We start from the raw sequence: 24,667 nt of genomic DNA, 5'->3' as shown, positions 1-24,667 counted from the left end.
AGCACTATAGTAAATTCTTTGATAAAATATGTTAGATTCTCTAGTAAAAAGATATATATTCAATGTAAAGAAACACCGTATCATAAATGACAAAAAGTCTTTCAAACACCACGTGGGGGCACTGGTAAAAAAGTAGACACAGCATTCCATAATATGCTTTAGTGGGATTGGTGGTATGGGTCAGAATTAACTTGTTGCTCTTGGATATCTTTTCAAACCCTAATTATTCTATGATTCTATGTTCAAAACTCTAAGATGCGATATACATAGATATAGATACACCATCTGTTGGTATTTTTATTTCTGTTAGTATTTGAAGATAAAATAAGGTCATGCTTTAAATGAAACTACATATACTGGCACAGAAAATGTTTGCCAAAACCAACAGTTTTGGGTAGGATTTGTAGGATTGATAATTAACAGAAACAATTCTAAATTGGGAAATATTCTCTCTATAACAGCAAGATCTTCTTAAAGGAAAATGTGATTCTTAGTACTTACCAGTTGTTTCCAAAAGGAAATAAAAGATAAAGTATTTAGTTGCACGATCCAAATTCCAATGGAAATAATTAGTTGTTAAATGAAAACCACCTCAGAAGATTGTTTAAGGGAATGTATGAAATAATTAGAGTTTGATTTGATTTGCTTTCCTTGAGGAAAATGCCGCTGCTATAAGTATTGATTGAAGGAATGATTACTTGGAAAGCAAACAGGTTTGTTTTTTTTTAAAGGAAACAATGTTAATCTCTTTAATCTACAAGGAATGAAGCAATAAACTCCTAAATAAGCAGTAAACTGCTGGAAAGTCACTCTTAATTATTCTTCTCCAAGAGTTTCTAATTCTAACTACTCTTTGTAGTTCCAGAACAATGTGCATTACTTTTCGTCCTTTACTTTGACTATCTATAGTTTAATCTCTCTAACTACAATACTCCTGGATTCTTTAAGCAGTCCTTCATTAAAACAATTCTTAGTAGTCTTTTAATTCTTGAAGTATAGGTAGTTGAGATGACAGAAATCTGATTTTAAAGAAATTCTAATTGATCGGTGTGGTTTTGAAAAAGCAGATGGGATCTGTAGTCATTGTAGTTCAGGCTAATTAAGTTGTAAATGTTGTGTTGTATTATCTGCAACATATGCAGAGCTTTCTGTGACCAGTACAGTTCCTTGAACAATTATTTTGTCTAGAATCCAGTGCCTTTTAAGCTGTTTCTCTTTTCACTAGACAGTGATGAACGTAGAACATATTGCTCATTTTAGGATGTCTTTAAAGAACAACAGTAACATGTTGGGGTTATGACCTGAAAGCACCATAAATGTGTTTAGAGAAGAGGATTCTCATCCAGATATATCATACCTTAATAAGGTGATTTCAAATGGAAATTCCTCACACCAAGAGTCCTTATGTAGCATGTGGCAGGCTTAGATGAGAAAGCACATGACATGAGGAAAATTATATTTAAAAACTATATAATTCATCTTCCCTTTAAGAGTTGTTGTAATAATGTACTTTATTATTTGGAGATGTTCCACTACAGATGTTCACATAACCCACTGCATTTTGAGAAAACCTTTCTTAAGGAACATATCCTGGCGCAATAACGGTGTGTATGTAGGAAAGATCAGAATGAACTCCTCTGAAACTGCTGCATTGCTCCAAAGAGGGTGCAGGCTTGAGCCAAGGGCTTCATTTAGACTATGATACAACTGTCACGGGTCTGTTCTTTCAGAAACCTTTCCTCTGGAAGGAAGCAAAATATTATCCCTACCTGAAAATATTTAGAAGTGAAAGACTTCTTTATAGTACTTCAACGTTAATATATTTTTATTTATATTGATAGTGGCTTAAATGGCTTCTTCATGTTTATAGTGTGTTTCTTCTCTCAGTAGCTGCTTGCACGTTAAGAGGTCGCTAATTGTTTTAGACACAATTGCAGAGAGTATTGTTGACTTGTAGTTAAAAGTCAGACTCTTGAAAAATCCAACAATTTCAGTAGTGTAACTGAATACTGGATCATTTTCCTGGCTACTGACAATATGGGAACAACTGAGGGAACTGTACTTGATCTTAAATGCAAATGCTTTTTGTTTGGTTTTGGGGGTGGTTTTGTTGTTTTGTTGGTTTTTTTTCCTTTAATTCAAACAAGATTAAATATATTTTATATAGTCTAATATTTGAACTGTGAACTTAAGAAATTAAGTATGTAACTGTTCATTTAAAAACAAACTTTTGATACAAACTAAGTAAGAACTCAGGAGTTAAGTATAGATGGACTTAAAAGCTTAAAAAATTAGACATGCCACTGGAATTTTTTATTAGATTGTACTCAAGGCTTCAGAGTTTGTTTGCCTCATAGCTGATTTGTTTCCAGAGGTGTTAGACTTGTGCTATAAATTTTACATCAGTATTGCTTCATGCCTGCACTGCTGATTTACTTTAACTCTGCATTGTTCTTTGAAACTTATTAAAGAGTAAGAGTGATTAAACAGAGCTAAAACCAACACTGCCTTTTGCCCTCCTTTGCATTGCTGCCCCCCTTTTGCTGTCCAGACTTCTGTTCAAGGGTCTTCAAGTCTAATCAGATGTAAAGACCTGATAGCTCTTGCTCTATTACTTTTTGCTGTCTAGTGTTTCTTTCATCCAAAAAGAACTGCAACTGAATGTATGAAAATATAAAAAAATCTAGCCTATTTGTCTTACACCCCATAAGAGAGATTAAAAATTGTCAGCCAAGCTCCCCTAGTAGTAAGAGTCTAAGGTAGGATTTGGCCAGTTCATAAAACTTCCTCATGTATCCAGTTTTGGTGTGAGCTGAAGCAAACAGCTTTTAGGTGTCTGTTGATGATATTAAAGCTGTATAAACCATCCAGGAGTCTTACTGTCCGTTAGTTTTTTGGGCTAGCAATGGCCACAAGTCTACTACCAGGGAAAGCACCGTGGCTGTGGACATTCTACCTACCTGTGATGGGAGACCAAGGGGCGTGACAGAGTTGTTTACTCAGTCTTTGGTACCTGTGTGATTGATGCAGCCCTTTATCTTTTGAAAGTGAAATGTGTATTTGTGCATTCGGAAACTTCAGCCTTGTTCCTTCCTCTTCACACCCTCCCTGTTCCATCAATGCAATGAGGAGTTTGGTCTTTGAATTAGCAGTCTGTGATTTTTTTTTTTTTTTTGCAATGGAGAAACTAATTTTCCTGTGTCTTTTTTTTGGTATTGTTTCAGGCAGTTTGCAGACTAGCGTTCATTCTTTGTGTTTCCTGTGGTTACAGGGTTTTTTTTAAGATTTTATTTCTTTAAAATAGAAATATATAAAAGGCCAAGACACAGTTTTAGGGTCTAGAAACCAGGTGTGCTAGTACCATGCCTCAGTCCAGCTCTTTTCTTTCCTGATATACTGTTGCATCTTCAAATGAGGTTTTTATGATGCCACTGCAAATTAATGTGAATGGAGAGCAATTAATCAACATCATAATCTGATCACACTTGTATCATCCATTCCATACAACAAAAGGCTGTCTTTCAAGTTAAATTATTTTCCATATCAGCTAATTTGGCTGTGGCAGTGTTCCACTGTTTTTAAAATGCTGTAACTAGCATTACTCTTAATTTCTGATCATGGCAGCTAATGGCTGGCAGGAATAATGGTGAGTTGTGCATGTTTCTTAATGGAAATGCAATTAATACTCCAGGGCAAGGTTTCTTTAAAACATTAAAGAAAATAATGAGTGGCAGCTCTGTAGCGCACATTTCACGTTTTCTCTTTCCAAAGAAGCATGGGATTTCTTTTTCTGGCACTTATTTGGAACAGAAAAGCTCTTCAATGAATCTTGAAAGAGAATGTACAAAAGATTATTGCATTCAAGACATAACCAACTAGATAAGAAATGTAGCTCAATGTGAATTAACTGCAAGTAGTAGAAGGCTCACTGATAGCACTTCGACTTTGTATAGTTATATTATTATGCTTTATTAAATAATCATAATATAATAAATATAAATATATTTTATAATAATTGTTATAATAATATAATTATAATAATTATATTATTATCTAAGTCTAATAATTATATAATTTGTTGTATAATATAATTGTATATGGTGTATTATACAATATTATATTTTTTAAAATTATATAACCTATAATATATGGTTATATAATGTATTATATTTAATAATATAATATAATATAATATAAATTTAATGCAATTAATAAAACCACAGTTTTATAGATTTGGAAGTTCCCATTACAACTGGACATGAAAAGGCTGGGCTCTGTGAATGGCTTCTGTCGTCAACAGTCCACAAATACACACATTGCTGAGATTTAAACTAGTACATAGAATAAATATTGTTGCATGGAGCACTGTATGTCAACCAAGAAATTAAAAGTGCATAAACATGTACTTAACTATGTTCAAGAATAAATGGTAGAAACATTTTAAATTAGGAGGCTTGCTATTTTTTTACAAGCTGTATTACAAAAGGTTTTTTTTTAATGAATACAGATGTTTGAAGAACACATTGACAGTTTCAGATATGGAGGAAGATGGTGTATAGGTAAAGGCGAAGAAAAATGTAAGGTAATGCTTAAATTGGAGATTTCCTAGATAAAAAGGGAAAAAAAAAGTTCCATGGTCAGAATAAAAGGTACGTGTCACAGTATGGCTTGACTGCTTCTCTTTGACATCCCTCTTTAAGTACTAAACTGCAGTGGGTGTTAATGTTCATATAGCAATTTCCCTAATCACTAGCCTATTTGAAATATTTTTCCCTGGCCCATGCTTCAAGGTCTTGGAGGGTTTTCTTTGTGTTTGTCTTCTCTTTTCTGAGGGTACTCCCCTGCTTCAGAACTTGCACTTGCTCTTGTTTGCTTTATCATCTTTTCCCACTGGAGCTCTTTCAGATCGCCTTATACATAAAGATGAACAAAAGCATTTTCTGTACAGAGACTTGTGTTGCTCTATCATTTGCTCTCCTCTTCTGGAGCAAGTTGCTCAGCTGATCACTCTTTCTAATGTTTTCCTTGTCCATGTTTCCTGTTTGATGATTGTCTCTATAGCTTGTGCTTTAAACTAGCTCTTTTCAACATAAATGGGGGTTAAATGACTAAGAAGCTTTTTCAATGTGTTTTGGAGTCCTGCAATATATATGATTTAGTTTCTGTGGCTGAAAATCAGGCTAATAGGAAGGGCAAAGAAGGTTTGTCCCATCCTTTATTTATCTCTATATATTTCAAAGCCATAAGGTCAAAGAAAATACTTGATTATATTTTTCAGCTTATCCAGAACAATAAGAACATCCCAACAGTCATTACCTTTTAGAGTTGCTATCACAGCCCTAGTAATTGACGATGAGGGCTACCCGTGACTGATGTACAACTAAGCATAGCAAAGTATGTTTAGTGCCAGTTGCTTCTGAGTACCATTATTTTTATTATGATTATTTGAAGTAGCAATTACAATCTCAATTATTCCAGGTAAACTAGTTTTAGAGTGTCCCTGCTAGAGGGTTGATGGTTATTTAGCTTGGCACTGTATCCTCTGCCAATGAGAAAACATTCAAACAATATTGCTTGTTGTGTTTGAGTTTGTGAGGTCCCCAGGATGAGGTGAGAGATGAAGAATCTGACTCCATGTTCTTAGGAGACTGATTTGATATGATATGATACTATATGATATGATATAACATTAAAATAATACAATACTAAAACTCTACTAAAGAAAGAGAAAGGATACACACAGAAGGCTTAGCATGAATGAGGAATAAAAACTTGACTCCTCAGAGTTTGACACAGCTGGACCGTGATTGGTCATTAATTAAAAACAATTCATATGAAACCAATCAAACACTCATCTGTGGGTAAACAACGTCCAGACCACATTCCAAAGCAGCCAAACACAGGAGAAGCGAATCAGATAATTATTATTTACATTTTTCTCCGAGGTTTCTCAACCTCCCAGGAGAAGCAATCCTGGAGAAGGGATTTTTCAGAAAATATCATGGTGACAATTGCTTCCCTCTCTTAGTGTAGAGACATATGTGCATGCTGCCAAAATTAACAACGTGTATGCTCCTGGGTGCTGTGCAGGGCCTTCCCTCTGGGCTTCCGTATCTGGGAGGTTTTTATGAGTAGAAAAAAAGAGGGTTTCATTTTCCATACTGTCATCTTGGCTATGTGAAGCTGGGAGCCTGGTGTATTGGCCAAAGTAAAAACTCCTCAGACAGACCTGCACATGGAGAGATCTGACAGGAACTTAGATCTGGGAACAAAGTCCTTTCCCATTGCTCTGTAATGAGACATTTAGAAATAGATAGCCTTTGTAATAATTTCAGAACATAGAAAGGATCTTCAGAATTTCTGTGAAAAAAGTGAGATTTCTTGCCACCTCAGTTTTTCACCCCAAATGACTTAGCAGTAAGTTTGAGACAAATGTCAAATAGTCTTTTGATGCTATACTTATTCTTTTGGGTATCAAGCAGTTTTAAGCCTTTATGTTCTTGTTGAAAAATAAATAAGTAGAATATATAATAGAGTTGCTACTCAGATATTTGTGCTCTAGGAGGTTCAATGTTTTTCAACTGGATTAATTTTTGTGCTGCAGACATAGTGTCAACTCAATGGGTAGAAGCCAAACCCAAACAAAGCAGAACAAAGCAAATATCTTTGAAATTCTCCCAGTGTGTGGCTATGCATTCTGTAAGTTCACATGTTCATTCACATGAATGTAGTCATGGGGGACATTGCTTCTTGTCCTAATTTGTTTACATAGTGTTTTATTTGATCAGAATGTGGATGGAACTGGGTCACGAGCTCAGTCTGGTCTTCAGGCAGCCCTGTTGGTGGAATTGTAGTGATTTAAGTTAAATATTTCTTAGTTATACATATGTTTATTTGAACAGACAAGCATTTTTTCCAAGAAGCTAAGAGATAAATTTAGCATCCTATGTAAGAATTTCTGCAGTAATGTTGCAGAGTTTTAGGAAAAAAGTGTTTTGGGGAAAAAAAAAGGAGAAAAATTATTTTATAAAACTTACCACGTACAGTAAACTGTAAAAGCCTTTTGGATTTTCAATGTATTTTAAAAGTGGTTTAAATTCTGAATTTGTCCTTAACAAGAAGTGAAGAGATGGCAGCATGACATACCTTGCTACTAATCTGGTGTTATGAAATATTTGTTCCTTAAGAATCTTACCCTAGAAATTGTTCCCATTCCTACAGTACCAATTCAAAGGGTACAGTAGGAGAGGTCTTAAATCCTATTGTGGTTACCGTATTTGTTTATAAAAGTTTCTAAGAATGGTGGCACTGAAAAATAAAAATTTACAAATTTTCTCTGCTCTTTAGTGAATGAATATGTTTAGTGCCTTTATTTGCTTTGACACTAAGATATATTAAATTAAAAGAGAAATGGAGGAGGGGTGGAAAGCAGTAGTATATTTCCAGTATAAATTATTTCTGTAGTAATAGCGGGAAAAAAATGCATTTATACTAGGAAGTTAATGGTATAAACTTTTTCATTTAAATTATTAAAATATTTTTATTCTACACTTAAGTAGTCAGGATTTGACTTCTGTGGCATCATTGAGTAGAGCATGTTAATTCTTTTGAGGACTCTTTGATCTGTCTGTAGTTTCTCAGATATGTATAATTCCTCTTGATCCACAGGTTCTCCTTAATCCTGTTCTTCAGAATGACTCAGGTAGGTCACTCACACTGTATTTCACAAGGAGGACACCTGAAGAAAAAGCCAGATAGTTGTCATATCTGAAAATTGAGAGTTCAGTTTTATGCTTGAACCTTAGAGAGTCCTTGATCTTGCCATCTTCCTACAATTATTAGAGAAGTTTTGTTGTATGTTTTTCATTGTTGGCTAAAACAAACTCTTGTGGCAAGCTTTTTCTTGGTTTATAATTCATTGGAACATGTAGGTGAAGTTAGATGAAACTTTGTGTTTCAGAGGAGCAGAAGGCCAGTGCCTGCCACAGAAGCTGCGCAGGGGCAAACTCTGTGGAGCTGCAGTGCCAGTTCTTATCCCTGGCACCAGTGGCTATGGTACAGACCTGACACTCCTGTTCTGGGATCCAGAAAGGGGCATGAAATTACTGCTGTTTTCAGAGCAACATGCACAAAGCTGAGATGTGTTGAAGACTGAGGCACTCTGTTCTGCTAAGACAGATACTCCACAGAGTATTACAGTAGCAAACAGTGGACATTTATTTGTAGTTTTGAAGAAATAATTTGCAATAAAACCCTATTTCTTCAGGAAAACATATAGAGCATCTTTTTTTTGGTCAAGACACAGCTTAAATAAGTAATAGTTTAACACAGCTTATGAATGTTAGCACTTGAGTCAAGAGTTATATTTTTAAATAATCGAGTATTTCCCTAATTCACAGGAAATCAGAAGAGATGCTCCTAAATGCTGTCAGAATGCTTTTAGAATATGCTATTTGTCATGTGCATGAAAATGAAAATTGGTTTTATGAAATAGTATAGACAAAAATAAAAGGCATACATTAACTTGTCTTCTGATATATTGGCTATATTATTTTACTATGCAGCTTTAGTACTTGACCTTACATGTCACTAATATAATACACATTTTATGATACAGTTACACTGAATGCTCTTTGTGAATACTACACTACATCCCAAGGTTAGGATAAAGATAAGATGCATTAAAACAATATCTCTGACACTATTAATAAAGAAAATCAATCATTCTGCCGCTTCCTGTTCCCTTGCTTGCAATTTCAAGATCAGCAGCTTACAATAATTATTTTTCCAGCTCTACTGGTATGGTTGCTGCACAGAAACTCTTCTGGGCTTGTTTCCCATGAAAGGCTTTGACAACATTACTGATGAAACGGTAATGGTCTTTTTTATCTGAATATACTGCCGTGCTGAATACATGAAAGGATTGTGATTGGGGGTTTGTTTTTGTTTTGTGGTGTATATACATATGTTCTGTTTCTATTTACATTACTAGACTCAGCTGCTCTGACTTCATTGATGATGCAGTTTCTTTGAAGTGAGTGCTGCCAGGTGTATTCATCTGAGATGTACACTAAATGTTGGTGGGTTTTAATTCCAAGAGAGAAGAGCAAGGCAATAGAAGTAACCATCAAAATGATGGAAGAAAAATAATGTAAGAATATATAAGAAATTGAAACAAATAAATGAGAACTAGTACAAAATTCAGAAAGAGGATACTATGAACTAAAGTTAGCTGCTATTTAAACAGATAGCAATAGCTGCTGATAAAGAAACAGTGTTTCAAAGGAGGAAAAATTAGCTGCTGTTCAGTAAAAACAATGGGGAAAATTCTGGAAAGCATCTTTTGTTATTTTGCTAAAGTTAGGCTCTGAAAGACACTTGAAAAGCAAAATTTAAAAAGTTAATTCTGGGCTTTTTACCCTTGTGTAGGAGAATGGTGTCATGCAATGGGATGTTGTCCTTGTATAAAAGAGATCAGAAGCACAGTAGCCATCAAATGTGGCAAAAGCTTTCATACCAGATAGGATAAATCTAGAGATACTATATGCTGGACTTTCTGGACATGACAATTTAAATAAAGTATTAGAGACATCCTCTAAGTACACAGCAGAAAGTCCAGGGAGAATGAATGGCCTCAAACTGATCTGATGTAGCCACATAATTCAGGCCTATCTTTGCTGACCTGAAGACATGTGGCAGTGCAAAATCAAAGGTACTTCTAAAACTATCATTTGCAGCTGGCCTTATTGAGAAATGTGTTCTGCAAGGACAAAATGCTGTTACAAATCTACCTCTAGAGGTATTGCTGGAATGAATAAACTGGAATGTCAACTCTACACCAATAATAACACAAAAAGAGCTGCCAGGAAAATGTAGTCTGGGCAAAACAGAAAAAAAATGATCTCTGGAAATATCTCAAAATTTTCAGCAGTAATAAGAAACCTGAGGCAAAGTGTAGGGTGACTCTGAGGATGCTGATGTCTCGAGCTTTACCATGTGCCATACAATAAAGGTAGAACAATATGTTTATAAATATATATTAGCATGTATGGCTTCATGTACATTGCATCCATTTATTTAATCATTTAGTTCTGTATACTTCAAGCCACTTCTTGCATCACCACTTTTCTATCAGATGGAGATCATCCATCATGCTACAATCTTGTTTTTAAACATTTACCTCTGTGGTTTTACCTGCTGATTTGTGATATCACTGCTTCAGTCACTATTCTGCTGCAGCAGTTATCTTGGGGTGAATCTTTATTTTGTTTTACAGCTGATGAAATTTATTTAGAGAGCTTGTTAGCAAAGACCTTCATAACCGAGCCAAAGTCACATCTTCATTCAGGTTTTTTGTAGCTTCCAGCCCTAAAATTTTCATGTGTCTTTATTTCTGCTTACTTAACTCTGAATTCCAGCTTCAGTCACCCACACTAGGTGTTGATGAAAGTAGAGGGTTTTTTGGGGTTATTTTTACAATCAAGTTGAACTCAGCCATTGCACTGATTGCTGATTGGCTAGCTGTCCTTATTGCATTGTGCAATAAACTTTAGGCAAAATGTAGTCCAAACCAAAAATTGTTAAAACGTGTTAAAATGTCTTTTTTAATGTTTTTGCTGAAATATTCCGAAGAGGCTGAAATATTGTATAGGCATCTGTTTTATAAATATTTATCTAAAAGAACAACTATATTGCAACTTTTTATTGCCATGAAGATTAACAAGCAACTCAGATTTCTTGCCACATCATGAAATGTTAAAAAAGGATGAAGATATTCTCTATTCTATCCTTCCGTATGGCAATGCTTTCTTTTACTTTAGCACTACATACAAAAAGCCAAATTGAGCAGAAAATTGATGGGTTTTATTTTGGTGAGTTTTTAAGGATTAAACAGAAAGTAGAACTTTCTCAGTTTTGGATTGGCATGTAAGTAACAATGTAATAAATTACAGGGTGAAGAAAATTTCAGTGAAGCCTTAGTGCTCTGTCTGTTGAGTTTTCGTTTTAGGTGCTCTTGTGAGAACAGTCTCACCTAGAAAGATTTGTACTCATTTAGAATTTCTGTTACATAACTTGATACTTTCAAAAGTATTTAATATGTTGAATATGTTGTTCATTAAAGAAAAAGATCATTGTCTTTGCTTTTTCAATATATTAAAGTAGAAGCCCATTAAGGGAACACTGAAGAGATAGTCTACATTATTCTGCTTTATTTTATGGATAAAGTACAATATTCCTGAGTGCAGAATGGAAAGTCCATTCTGCAAGTACTAAATGTATCTAGAGAGAGGAAATTACTCTGAAAATATTTGGGAGTAACTGCATTTGTTCATTGAAATCACACTGTACTCAATAAAGAAAGAAAATCTGTAATTGAAAAAAAAAAACCCAACAAAATATGTCAGAAAGAAGGGAATATGCTGGACTTGTAATTGTATAAGTGAGTCAATATTTCATCACCCAGAAAGTTGCAAATAAAGCACCTCTTCACCTAGCTAGTAGCTTTCTCCTTTTTGATATCCCAGCACATTTTATACTTGCAAGTGCTGAGATGGTGTTGCAATGTTTTTTCATGCTGATAACAGCAAATATTCAATTCTGCCATTTTCCCCGCATGGTTTAGGTTTACAATCTAGTAAAAGATTTAACTTGGTACAGATTTCTTCCAGCTTTAGTGGACTACTTGCTAAGTAGTTATGAAAATATTTTGTTCTGCTGTACTGGCTCAAAACCTTTGTGCTGAACAAGTTTCAGTTGAATTGCATGAAGGCTTTTTCATAAAGTTATATTGCTGTTAATCAAGAGAATGAGAAACTGAGTTTTGGATGTTTTTTGGATTTTTTTTTAGCTCAGTGACGTTAATACAAGCCTATGCTGACATATGGTATTTTTACTTCAGAAGAGTTTCTTACGTGCCCTTAAAAGTATCTTTTTAAAAATATCGCCTTTGAAAATTTTATGTTTCTCCACTCTCTCATAAACTCTGAAAACAGAGAAACTTTCTTTAAAAGTATCAAAAATTACTCCTTACATAACTTGTATATCCCCATTAATGTTTCAGACCTTATGCCTTGTACATTGATTGACTGCTTTCTGTATACAGAATTAAAGAAGATAGAAGCCATATTCTTAGAAATGAACAATAATTAATTTAAAAAAAAGATTTTAAGGGAAAATGGGTCCAAGAAACAGGTTAGTATAACACACCACAACTTAGAGATGCAGCATGACCCCAGACATCTATTGAACATCAAATTAACTTCAGTAAGTTTATTAAGCTATGTGACACTGGCCCACAGCAACCTTCATGAAAGCTTAATCTAGATTCCTACCAGTGAAGCCAAGAGCAGGGGAACAGTGTTGCCTTCAAGGATGCTAGGTCAGGCTTTTAAAGCAGAAGTGATCTTGCCAGATGTACAAATCAGGAAGCTTTCAAGTGTAATAATGTCTTTGTTTTATGGCAGTTTTATCTTCTAACTCACAGACTGCATTGAAGCATGATGTGCCAGTGACTGCTGAGTCAGGGCAAAAAAATAGATAACAACTCTAGATACATAAATAATCCTTCTGATTAGGAAGATCTTTCTGCTGAAATTATTTATAACAAGATGGACCAGGCTAGGGTGCAAGGGCATGTGAGGTTCCAGTGGCATGGAAGGAAGAAGGGGAGCTGAAGAGTTTGGAAGCAGGTGGGCCCCCAGAGTTGCAATCTTTCTCATGAGGAAATTTGTCTTCCTGCCACCCCAAAGTGAACCCAGATGCTTCAGGCTCTTTAGTGTCCTATAGATATAAATGTTCACCACACTAATGGTGGATTATGTACAGACTTCCATGCCCCACAGTTTCTCTGCAAAGAACTTCTGAGAAAAAAGGGTAATGAGAGGGGTGCTGCTATTAATGGGATGCTGCAACCAAAAAGAACACCAAAAAATTCATCCTAAGTTGGAGAAAGGTAAAACAGTCTTTGAGGGCTTTTATTCTCTCTCAAATTTCATATTTACCAGATATGAATCTTGAACTGAGAAGATGGATAAACTTCTGGTCTTGTCTTGCTTGTTTGTATCTAAAAAGTTTGTGACATATTTTTTGAGGGAGGGCTTTGAGACACACAGTGATTGCTGTTATCAATGTTGAACTGTGTATCCTAAGATTCAGGAGTGTTTTCATTTCTGTTTGTATCCCTGTGGCTGCCGTCAACATGTAAAATGCATCACTACCCTCAGGCTAAAGTCAGATATATGTCAACTCCAATGGGAGCTGCACGCTTGTGGAATTACATTATGTTTGAGAAAAGAATAAGAAAATGGATATCTGTAATGGACACTAGCTATTTCCTGAAAGAGACAAACACTGCTTTACTCATGCCACATGTTTTCAAAGTACCTTCTTGAATTTAACATCTAGAACTCTAAAAGGATTTTCTTTGATTACATATTAGAACCAACAAGATGTTATAGATGAAAATTTTTTAAATGGTGGATGATTTGAAATTATTAATTCTTTGGTTTTTGAGACACTCATAGAATCAAATTTTCAGAAATCACTTAGTATACCATGAAAGACAAGTTGTGTCACCTCAAGAACTGCAACCTGGGAAGCAAAATCACCAGGCACCACTGAAAATCTTGAAAACTACCAGAAACATTAATACAGCTGGAAAATAGCAACTTAACACAGCACCAAGGTTTTGCAACCACTCACAGTCATGTAACAAAAAAATGACATTTGAAAAGCAAATTCTCTATTAAATGTAACATCCAAAACAGAAGATATCTCTGCTGTACGTGACTTGATTTTTGAAAAATTCAACTACATTAATACTGAAGGGGATTATAAATTCCCTAAGGAAAAACTAATACAGTAGCAGCTCTTCCATAGCTTACATTCAGACTGATAAAATATATTGTTTATTCTGTTTCTTTTTATTAGATTTTAAAATTACCCTCTTGAAATAATTTTATTTTACAGTGTCTGTGAATGTCTTATTACCCTCGCATGGCCCCCACAGCCAGGTTGGGCACTTAGAAACACACATGGTGTTCCCTGCATCTGTGTGTTTCAGGATAACAGAAAGTCTGCTCTGTTTGATAATGTCAGTGAGCCATATAACACTTCAGCAGACACTAACTCAAATCGTGTATGCCATCGCTATATAAATATTTAATATACAACAAACGGAAGTATGGAGAAGTTGCAGGGAAAAATAAGACATAATGTCTTTCTCTACAATTTAAACAGGGAGGAAAAACAATCATAAGGAGCATTAAGTAGTGACAGATTGAGACTTCCATTATGAATTGTGTTCTACTCACGTTTCCGAGCAGGATGCACCTTGATGAGCTGGGCTAATTCAGAAGGGTGTTCAGCAGACTGAGAAGTGTGGCCATATTATCACAGGGGACTTCACAAATGATGAGATTATAGTTTACTGCTACAGCCTCTTATTTCTTGTGTTCATGTGTTTTAGTATGCAGTAGAGTTGTCTTCTAAAAAGCATTGTTGGATATACTTGCAGAACACATTTTTCATAGAACTTGTGGTACTGTTACAAATAATATTCAGAATACTTTGTACAAGTGGTTGAAGTAAAAGTTCACATAAATGGATTAAAAATCTATTAAGACAATTTTAAAATACCATCCATTGCCTCTTTTTCTGGTGATCTGCTGTATTTACAGCTAAGCCTAGAGATGAAGCGTAGGTAAAATTCTTGGTTGTAGCTACTTTTAAAAATTGTTTTGGAAAGAATGAAAAGAAAAAGTGGTAAAGGCAGAGGTGGAGGGTGAGAGGAAAGAAAAAGTGCAATTCAAATAATCCATTTAAATTTAGGCATACATAAAAACATTTTTTTTTTCTGATTTTGCAGAACATTTTGAGAATGTGAAACAAATGTAAGAATGTATGAAAAATGCATGAGAAAACAGTAAGGTACTCATGAGACTGCACACACCTGAAAACATTACCCATGAAGAGGTTGAGCTTTCCCCCTTTTCTTTTTAGTTTCATGTCACTTCTGGGACTAGTGCTCTGCTTCAAGTAAATGCTATTGAAATTCTACTGGTACTATAGCATTTTTAAGTAACTGGCAGAAAATAATTGGTTATCCTGCTGCTGCTCCTAGTACAATCAGAGCTCCCATGCTGCTGTCTCTTGTCACCTGAGAGCAGACATAGCAAGAAAAGCACAGATATTGTTGTGATGGTGCTTCTCAGTTCATGTTCACAAAATGCATGGTTTTCTCATAAATGTAAAATATTTTGCAAACACGTGTACGTGTTCTTAAGAAAAGTTCCCCTGAAGTCAGGACAGCTATGTGTGCATTTGCAGCTCAGCTGTTTGTATGATCATATCCCACCCCTATTGACAATCTGATCCTCTAAAAGTATTAACAATTAACAAGTATGGTATTTATGACAGAAGGGCTAATTTTTACCCAAACCTTCAGAAATGCAATGAAAACTGATTCTATTATGGATTTCTGGAGTTAGGGTTTAGTTGGTTAAAAAAAAAAAAATCAACCTAATTACAATAGTTGTAACTTAATAGTGTCATAGATTTACTTTCTGCTTCTGATGTAAGCTATGTTTAGAACTAATTTTGTAAGTCATTTGTATTTGCCTACGTTTAGGGGATGCTTTAAGAGAACCTACATTTTTTCATCAATGTGACTACTAAAGTAGAGATAAAAGAAAAATTCAGCCCCGTGGGAATTCTAAATATTGGAATTTCATTGAAGATATCTTCTTTACCTCAAAAACTATAGACATGAATTATTGAATAAATTAGTCTATCAAACAATATGCTTTTAACAGATAAACTTTGACAAACTGCTTATCCAAGTTGTGCCTGTTTTCTTTTAAATATGCCAAATATAATAAATGTTGACATGTGCAACTTTGTAGCATCACCTGTTCTGGAAACATATTTTGCCAGGCTTTACAGTAATTAAAATTTTCCATATGGAGCTGCAGATTCATTGAAATGTCCAAACCACTTTGTCCGTTTGCTTTTCAAATTTTCCAGTCCCTTTTCACAAAAGTTAGAGAAGAGCTTTTCTATTCTTATGCAAATCTAGTCTGCAATGAAGAAGGCTGAAATATTTCTCCTACCAGATCTAGGAGCAATGGAAATGCCTAGCACAAGCCAACAGCAAGAAAACTCCTCTCAAATCCAAAAGAAAAAACCCACTCTAAAATAACAGATAAACTAAGTGCAAAAATCAAACTGAGATTTGCCCTTAGGCTGGTTACTGGTGGTTTTTTGTATTTCTGTATGGAATGAGGCCTTCCCCATAATGGCTGGTACTCTTGTACAGACTGATGTTTGTGATCTTATTTTTTTCAATCTTAATTATTTGACGGTTTTGCATTATTCCTGATGCTCCTCAATCACCAGTGAGAAATGCAGAAGAACCAACTGTTAGACAGGATTTTTATTTTTTAACTTGAAATTCCTGTCTGTGAAACTTACATTATCTAATCTTGTGATAAACCAGAAAGCTTACTAGGACCACTATTGTCTATTTAGTAGTAAAATCCTGTAACTCTTGATGCTATTTTTAAAAATTTTCGGGTTTTAAATCTATTTCCTTTTTCTTAGTTTTAATGCTCATTAACAATTAATTATTCTGTTCCTTTTCAAAATGTTGGTAGAATTTTGTACGAAAAGAAAATAAAGTAGTGTCTAGTTAAAGGAATTCCACTGGTGTGATTTGTTGATTACCTGGTTAAATATTTTCACTTTAAGATGCCCTTGTGTTCTGCTGCCACTGATAGTCTTTGAGACGAGTGCTATGTGCAATAAGTTATCTTGTTCTGGTTTTATCCTTCATAGATAAAATAAGTTCTGGGAAATAGCTAGTTTTTTCACTAGAGTAAAGCAACACTTTTCTACTCATCCTTAATTTTCTCAGTGTTGGACATTAGATCTAGGTTAAGATTTACAGACTGAAGGTCTTCATTAATTTTTTATGTTTTTTATGAAAATTATTTGTCAGATGTTGTGTTCTAATAATAGATTACGTCTACACTGTGGCTATGAGAGGATGGGGGGAGATTTGGCATGCAGTGCCACTGGCTAGCAAGTGTGAATTACTTCTCTTTGTGAATCAGTTCCTACAAAAAGGAAACAAAAATTCGGTCAACTGCTCTTCTTATAAATGTATAATACAGGAAGTAGAAAATAGCTGCACTAGAAGTGGAAATTTGGTATATATATTAAACAAGACAATTTGAGCACTTCTAGATGGAAACAGAAATTCTCAATGAGAAAAAAACCATGGTTGCTGTTTGTGGTTGTAAATATTACTCAGCACAGAAATCCCAGGCTCAAAATCCAACCTGTTGCTAAATAAAGTGTTGTGGTTGTAAAGAGCATTAAGTATGTTTCAGTCTTAGACTGCAAGAGAAATCTCCATAATGTAAGATAGCCTGGGGGTACTAATGATGACAAAACCACAAAACATCTGTTAAACATTAAAAAGAAATTTTTCCTTCATTACAATCAGTAATCAGATTGCACATGTGAGTGCAGTAGGAAAAAATGTCTGTAAGTGAATGCTCAGTAAATTCCCAAGTATCCTCCAAAGCCTACCACAGACTGCTGCAGTCTATCTAGCCTATCTAGATTTTCATCAAACCTCTGATACCGAGTCCAAAAGTGAAATAGTCTTGTTACAGCTCAAAGGACTGTTATAGCCTGTGAAGAGAGCTGCTGTAGCCTTTTGGTTTTATCTTAGTGATGGGAGTGGTAGATGGTGCATATGTGTATAATTCACCACTCAAAAAAGTCCAAGGAGAGGAGGAAAGGTAATAAATATAATGTATGTTGGTACATTTTCCTAAAATTTTATTTATTGTTGTCTTGGAGCAACTCAAAGACTATTGTCTTATACTAAAGTTATAATGGTATAAAAACTTGGTTAGTACCAAATTCTGACACAGATCCATTAAAGCATTTTAAAACATGAATCAAAAATGATAATTGATCTCTCTTTAATTTTCTGTTTTAGTGTTGAGAAGATTATGTAAGTCTCCTTTCTCCCTCCCTGGTTCTCATTATCTTTGTGTTTCCATAATTAATAGAAAAGCTTGTGCATAACTGTTCTACTGCAGAATGTATTTTTGGTTGTATTCATTTGAAATTTGGAATATTACCCATGCAATTCCTGATTCTGCTATTTTAACTAGTTGGGTTTTTTAAAATAATTTTCCATTTTTATATTTAGTGCTTATTCAGATTGTATTATTCACATTATTTCCTCTTTTGAGAAAATTTTGCGGACAATTTTGCAGGAAAAGCAGCTGAATTAATGGAATGCAAAGGTATCTTCTGGTCTTTGTGGGATCTCTAAGAACCCCAGTATAGCAGATTTACATGCCTACAGTGGAGTGTATATGGGAAGTTATCTGAGAAGACCTTTCAATTAATTTGTGTGTGATTCCAAATAAAAGTTAAGAATTTCTTCCAGTACCTACAAATTTCAAGGGAAAAAGGAGAGAATGTTAACTGATCAAGCAAAATTACTTAAAATATGTAAATTATAAGAACTTCTGGGTTATGTGTATTTGAAAGAAGTGCAAACAGAATGAAATTTCATACTTGAGCTATATCAGGCACAATGTGGAACCATATGTTGGTAAATACTTACAAAAACTTTAGCTTGTACCAGAATTTATCTAGACACTTTTGAAATAATTATTGCGCTAAGGTGATAAATGATGCATATATATTTCCATTTATTTATTTAAATGTGTGATAAAAAGAAAAAAAGCAAGCAAACCAACAACTAAATTAAGAGATCCAGTCATATGGTGACTTGAAGAGGTATTCTAATCATGGCACCTACATATGAGGTAATGGAAGACATTTAGAATGCTATTCTTCACATGGTCAGATGGCAGAGTACATAAATAGGCAGAAGAGTTATGCTGTCTCCAAATCACAAATAGAACACATCCATCTGATAAAATATTTCTGTCAATTAGAATGCAAGAGAGGAAAGAGGAATTGTTCTAATTCTGCAGGATGATGAGCAGGACTGTTCTCTGCATCTGCTGACCCCACTGACTTTACAAGGATTTGTGGATGGGTTATATTTCCTTCCTGTGCTTGCAAAAACTTTTCTTCTACTTACAGGAATAGTAGAGGGAAAAAATTATACAATAAGAACTAAGAAATAAAGCTAAAGAAATGGATGTTTGGAATTTACTTTAAATTTTATTATTGTTGGTGTTGACAGCGCTCCTTGAGGGAATAGATGAGTACCTGTTTTCTCTATGAAATATACTATTTGAAATTTCCTTCAGCTTTTCCTCCCTATTAAGACTTGCTCCAAGAAGGCTTGTTTTAAAACAGCAGCAATAAAAATAAAACCAAAATATATAAGGAATACAGAAGATTACAGCTTCATAAGTTTAAGCACTGAATTTAAATGTTTCTTCAGTATTTTGGTGCAAGAACATTTCCTGTTGATGGAAATTTTAATTCAGCAAGATTTCCAGTGGGCTGTTTATTTTCCTTCTTCAGACTGCAATGAGTCATTGTAAGGGTGCATTGTTGACCAAGTTTAAAACAAAATAGAAATTTGCAAAAGCCCTCGGTCAAAATCTGAACAGCATTTTCTCTGTGTTTGGAGAAATTATAGATTTTGCTTTTCAAAGTTTAATCACAGCTTTTGCAAACAATCAGTGTGTAACTTACTGACAGTTTTTTGGTTGTGCTTTCTCCTCTTGTGCCAAAAATGTTTCAAAACTCTTTTGTATTTAATGAGCAACAGACTGTACAGCTTGGTGATTAGGGCCTAAGCTGAGGAAGATATGATGTTAGGAGTAAATAGCATGAGATGACCAGGTCTGCCTGATCCCATGTGAAATACTGACTTGATCTTATGCTCCTGTAGCCCTGAGCACTATCCTAAAAGTCTGCTTATAATGAAAAGGTGAAAGATCATCTTTCAATTTGAAAAACATTTTTCAAAATAATACTCCCAAGTGGGACTGGGGAAATTTTCTGCTGAAACTTTTTTATTTAAAAAATAAGTAGAAAGTTTGTGAGGTTTGTTGTAGAAAAGAATTGCCTGATTTCAGGCATTTATACTGAAAACTAGTGCAGGAAAATGGTCTATACAGACCCTCAAGTATGCTGTCAATCAGAAAGACCTTTTAGGTCATTCAGTCGTCCTTTATGGGGCCACAAGAGGGCTATAACATAGAAAATGGAAATTATATTTCATAGAGAAAAGTTCTCGAGAGAATAAAACTATTACATAAAAAAAAAACCTTTTGGGGGAGCCAGCACAGGAAATAGTTAAACATGTTTTCTGTATGAATCTGGCTAAACTGTTAGTCTTGCAGAAATCCCATTGCATATTTCACTGTTTCACTCATCTAGTTCAAGCAACAAGATCAGTATTAGGTATGCTTTTATGTACCTAAATAAGAAAAATTCTGGAAAATTTTGTTCTTTATGGAATACACATAGAATTCATGTGTTAGTCTTTTTGGCATCTTTCTGAAAATAAAGAAAATGAATGAGCAACTGAAATACAATCGGTCAACTCAATATTTTCTCATCTGATCATTGTAAACATGGAGAACCTGGTGTCTTTTTTATCTTGTGGACATTTCTTCCTCCTCTGTTGAATGAAATATTTGCTTTAGATATGATGAATATGATCATTAAATACCCCAGTCTCTGCATTTTCCTTATCCACCTCTAAAGAAATCTGAGGGGATTGTGAAGGGAGCAAGAAAACTTAACAAAACAGTGGAGATCTTGGAGGAACCCATGATTCCCAGGAAGGTAGAGCTGTACTTAACTTCTCTGGGGAGAAGATGTAGGCAAGAATGCTGAAGGCAAGCAAAACCATTGACAAGAGAGAAACCTGGGAATACAGTAGACTTGTATAACCTTTACCAAACTAATTCAGCTCACATCAGTAGTTATTGTTTAAAACAAAAAAAAGTGATGGCAAAATTCTGTTGTTAGAACTTTGTAGAAATATCATCTCTTTATGAAATTAGCAATGGTTATGTTATAGATCTTCAGATCCTGACATAAATTCTTGTTACGCATTTGGAAATTTTTTGGCTGCCTTCAGGTCTGGAATTCAGTTTTCAGCTAGATTCTGATTCAGTTGCCCTAGGAATCACAAAGCCTTACATGAAGTAGGGATAGGAGATTTGGCAGAGAGCTGCTGTGAGACAGAATCAGCTACACTGTGCTTACTGACTGTAGAGTTAGCTGAAGTAAATGGAAATGAGCTCATTTCCCCTCTGGAAGCAACTTGACAGGAATATGGACCTTGCTACAGACTTTTAAAAATTCTGCATAAGGCAATTAATATGTGAATCTTTAAAATATCAAATCTAGGCTGCCAAAGCTATCTTAGCCTTTTCTTGGGTTTGTTTGGTTTTTTTTTTGTTTGTTTGTTTGGGTTTTTTCAGTATGGCACAAAAAGCAATATGAACACCCCTTGAGTCTAATCATTCAGGTCTTTGGAGGACGTCTCAGGGCACTGCTTTATGAAGTAAAACCTTACTTTCCTGAAGCTGAAAATAAGATGCTCCCTTTTCTGGCAAATCAGTCTGGCAAAAGCATTGCATAAAGGCTCAGTGTTTACTAGTTTGAGTTAATCTTTAAATATAATGTTATTTGGTGGCAAATCTCACAAGCAGCAAAAATAGAACTTGGTGTTTTGGTAAAAATTCCTAGATGAGGAAGAAAACCTCTTAGAGAGCAGGTATGCATCCTTCACACTTGTAGTGCTAATCTGCATTTGACATAAAGAAGCAAGCTTACTCGGCTTTTTTTACATATGAATGCTCTGTCTTCAAAATGATCAACTGGAAAAATGGAAACAACTCATTTTAACTGTTGTGTTAAAGCGCTCTCATTTGAATTGAAACCAAATAGCCCCTTGCAAAGCTGCGTCTCATTTTCATGCTATTATGCAAATAAACACTGGAGATGAATCATAGATATTACTTCTTAATCCATTTTCTGGAACTGTGTTTAGCACACACAAGTCAAAGCAGTTCAAGATCCTGCAAGGCTACTCTCAGTAACAGGCAGTGCCAGTGCTCAAGTTCAGCAAACATGGCCCTGGGCCTCTATGAGGAAACCACAGCTTTCAGCAGTCAATGGAATTAGTCTTGCCAAGTTGCTTTCAGTATCACAAACAACCATGTTTTTACTTCATGATGAAGGTAAATAACTTCCTGTATTCAGATAAGTATTGGATATACTGAAAACTTGCCTTTTTGCATACCTTATTTATAAGCTTTTTTTCTTAGCACTTTAGTGGAACCTCTCCTCAGGTCATTGAAAAGACAGCTACTTTTCCCTCACCTGGCAAACACAGCAGTTTACTTTTACTCTGAATCTCAGTTATCAAACACATCCTCCCTGTGTAAGTTAGTTCAAAAAATAGGATAGATAGGGCTTTCAAGGCTTAACAAACTTGTCTTTGTCCATAGGTATGTCACCCTTTGACATTTGCATGTAATTCTTTGGATAAGGTTCTTGCCACACAATTTTTTCGCAGGATTGTGTTAGGGTTTTTTTTTATTTTTAAATTATGAATGACATCCATTCATGTGCAAATTGGTAACAAATCACAGAGATTGCCAATGAAATATTAACTGGAAAGCAAAAGCTGAAATTTCCTTTCCCCAGTGGTGGTAAGGGCATTATTACCTATGTAACCTCTGCTAATGTCCCATCTGTACCAACTGGTTTTTATGGATTTAAGCTGCAGTCAAACAAAAATCAGCTGTTAGAAATAATAATAATAATAATAATAATAATAATAATAATAATAATAATAATAATAATAATAATAATAATAATAATAATGCCATGTGTAGTAGTAGCAATGGGGTGTTAATCCACTGCTTTCTACATAGCTTTTGAAGGAGTCTGGGATTAAAAAATTAATAGTAAATTCGAACCGATTCAACTCCGGTGTGAAGAAAAAAAGCAGCTGAGGTACTTTCAGTCATGAAATGTGGTCTCAGTTTATGCACAAAATTTAAAAGCTTTCTTTTCAAAGTAGGAAGTTCTTTTGAATTCTCACCATATTGTTTTTACGACATCTTATATCTTTGTTTTTCTTTTATCTTCTGAAGGTTCTTTGCTACCAGAGCAGGGTAGTCTCCATTTTTTTCACATGTCTAATTGTAGGATAATAAATCCTTCTGTTTTCAGTAGAAAAATGAAGAAGTTAAGCAGAGAACATTTCCCCCTAATTCAGAGAAAGCTGAAGTTTCGGTTGTTCAATACTTCACAGAAAATTATGAGAATTTGTGATTGAGCTCTGCATTTCTAAGGAATATTGAATTTGAGTTTTGTGAAAAGGACAATTTCTTGCTCTTTAGGTACCATCAGTTAGTTTTTAATGGCTAGGAAGAAAGAGTTTAAGTAACAGAGTTTACCACAGTGAGTTTAACACAATGTAGGCAAGCAGGTTTCCATTTCCAAATTTTTCAGGAGTGGTCTAGTAATATTAAAATCAATTTGTATCTTTTTCAGTAATTGACACTCTTACTTCCAACAAAATTAATTGCTTCTTAGGGATCCCTTTTAAGTTTTATGTTAGGATAATAAATGCTGTGTTTCAGTATTTATAAAAGCTTCAAGTTAATACTTTGTTGTTTCCAAATCTCCTACGTGGCAGCACTTAATACAGAAATAGGCAGATAAATGCAAGTTAAATAAATCAATATAAAAGCAGAGTTGAGAATAAATTCATATGGGAAAATAGAAAAGAGCACAATACCTAAATAAACTATTTTTCTAGAATTTAATGTCTTTAAGGACAAAAAGAATCTTATTCAGGAATTACAGAAAAGATCAAACGAATAAAAAAATGTGTTTAAGCCATGGAAATCTCAACATCCAAATTGCACTGCTTTTATTGGGATGCCTTCATTTAAAATAATGATTCTCGGATTGCCAAAGGAAATAAATAACTCTCTTCAAAAGACCCCAGAAAACTGCTTTCCATTGATCAATGTCTTTTCTTTTAAGCTGAAAAATTCTCTGAAGAACATTGTCTTCAGAGCTAAGAAAGGAGCTAGGAGGGACATCACATACCTCAGTTCAAAATGGATACACAGAAAAACATTTCTGCATGGAAAGATTTTATAACAGACAGTCTGGCTTTCTTGACATTTTTAATGATGCAGCCCAAAGATAAAGTACTGTGTGTTAGATATGTCAATCTCATCACAAGGATGAAATCCTGTGGGAAATCTGTTGATATCACGGAGTCCAGAATATCAGTTAGGATGCATTTTCTCAAATATGCAAGAGTTAAATGGCCTTCAAATATATTTGCTTTTTTTTTTCTTAAGCATTGCTATAAGTTCAAAATATGAGTACATGAAAATGAAGAGCTTGTCTATAGAAAATGATAATGCTCTATATTAGTACATCAGTAATTAACATATTATGTGAAACTGTAGACCAGTAAAAGAATTATACATTCACAAGGAATGTCACAAAAAGCATTATAAAAATACTGTAAAATCAATATATATAACTGTCTGAGCGCTTTAAAGAAAAATATAAATAAATAATGCAGCAGTGAAAAATAACATATGTGAATGGGAACAGACTAATTGACTGAAAGAAGAGCACTGAAATTCAGTGGTTAAAAGGATAC

General features: G+C 34.5%; 1 protein-coding gene across 1 annotated transcript in view; it reads left to right on the top strand.

The window, feature by feature from the left end:
* CNTNAP2 (contactin associated protein 2) overlaps window positions 1-24,667 on the top strand; it is a 1,022,680-nt gene that overhangs the window by 57,655 nt on the left and 940,358 nt on the right. The gene's annotated exons all lie outside the window — the stretch shown is intronic.

This window comes from Zonotrichia albicollis, chromosome 1, assembly GCF_047830755.1.
Source record: "Zonotrichia albicollis isolate bZonAlb1 chromosome 1, bZonAlb1.hap1, whole genome shotgun sequence".
Classification (NCBI taxonomy): Eukaryota; Metazoa; Chordata; class Aves; order Passeriformes; family Passerellidae; genus Zonotrichia; species Zonotrichia albicollis.
This window is presented reverse-complemented; position numbering and strand designations above follow the sequence as displayed.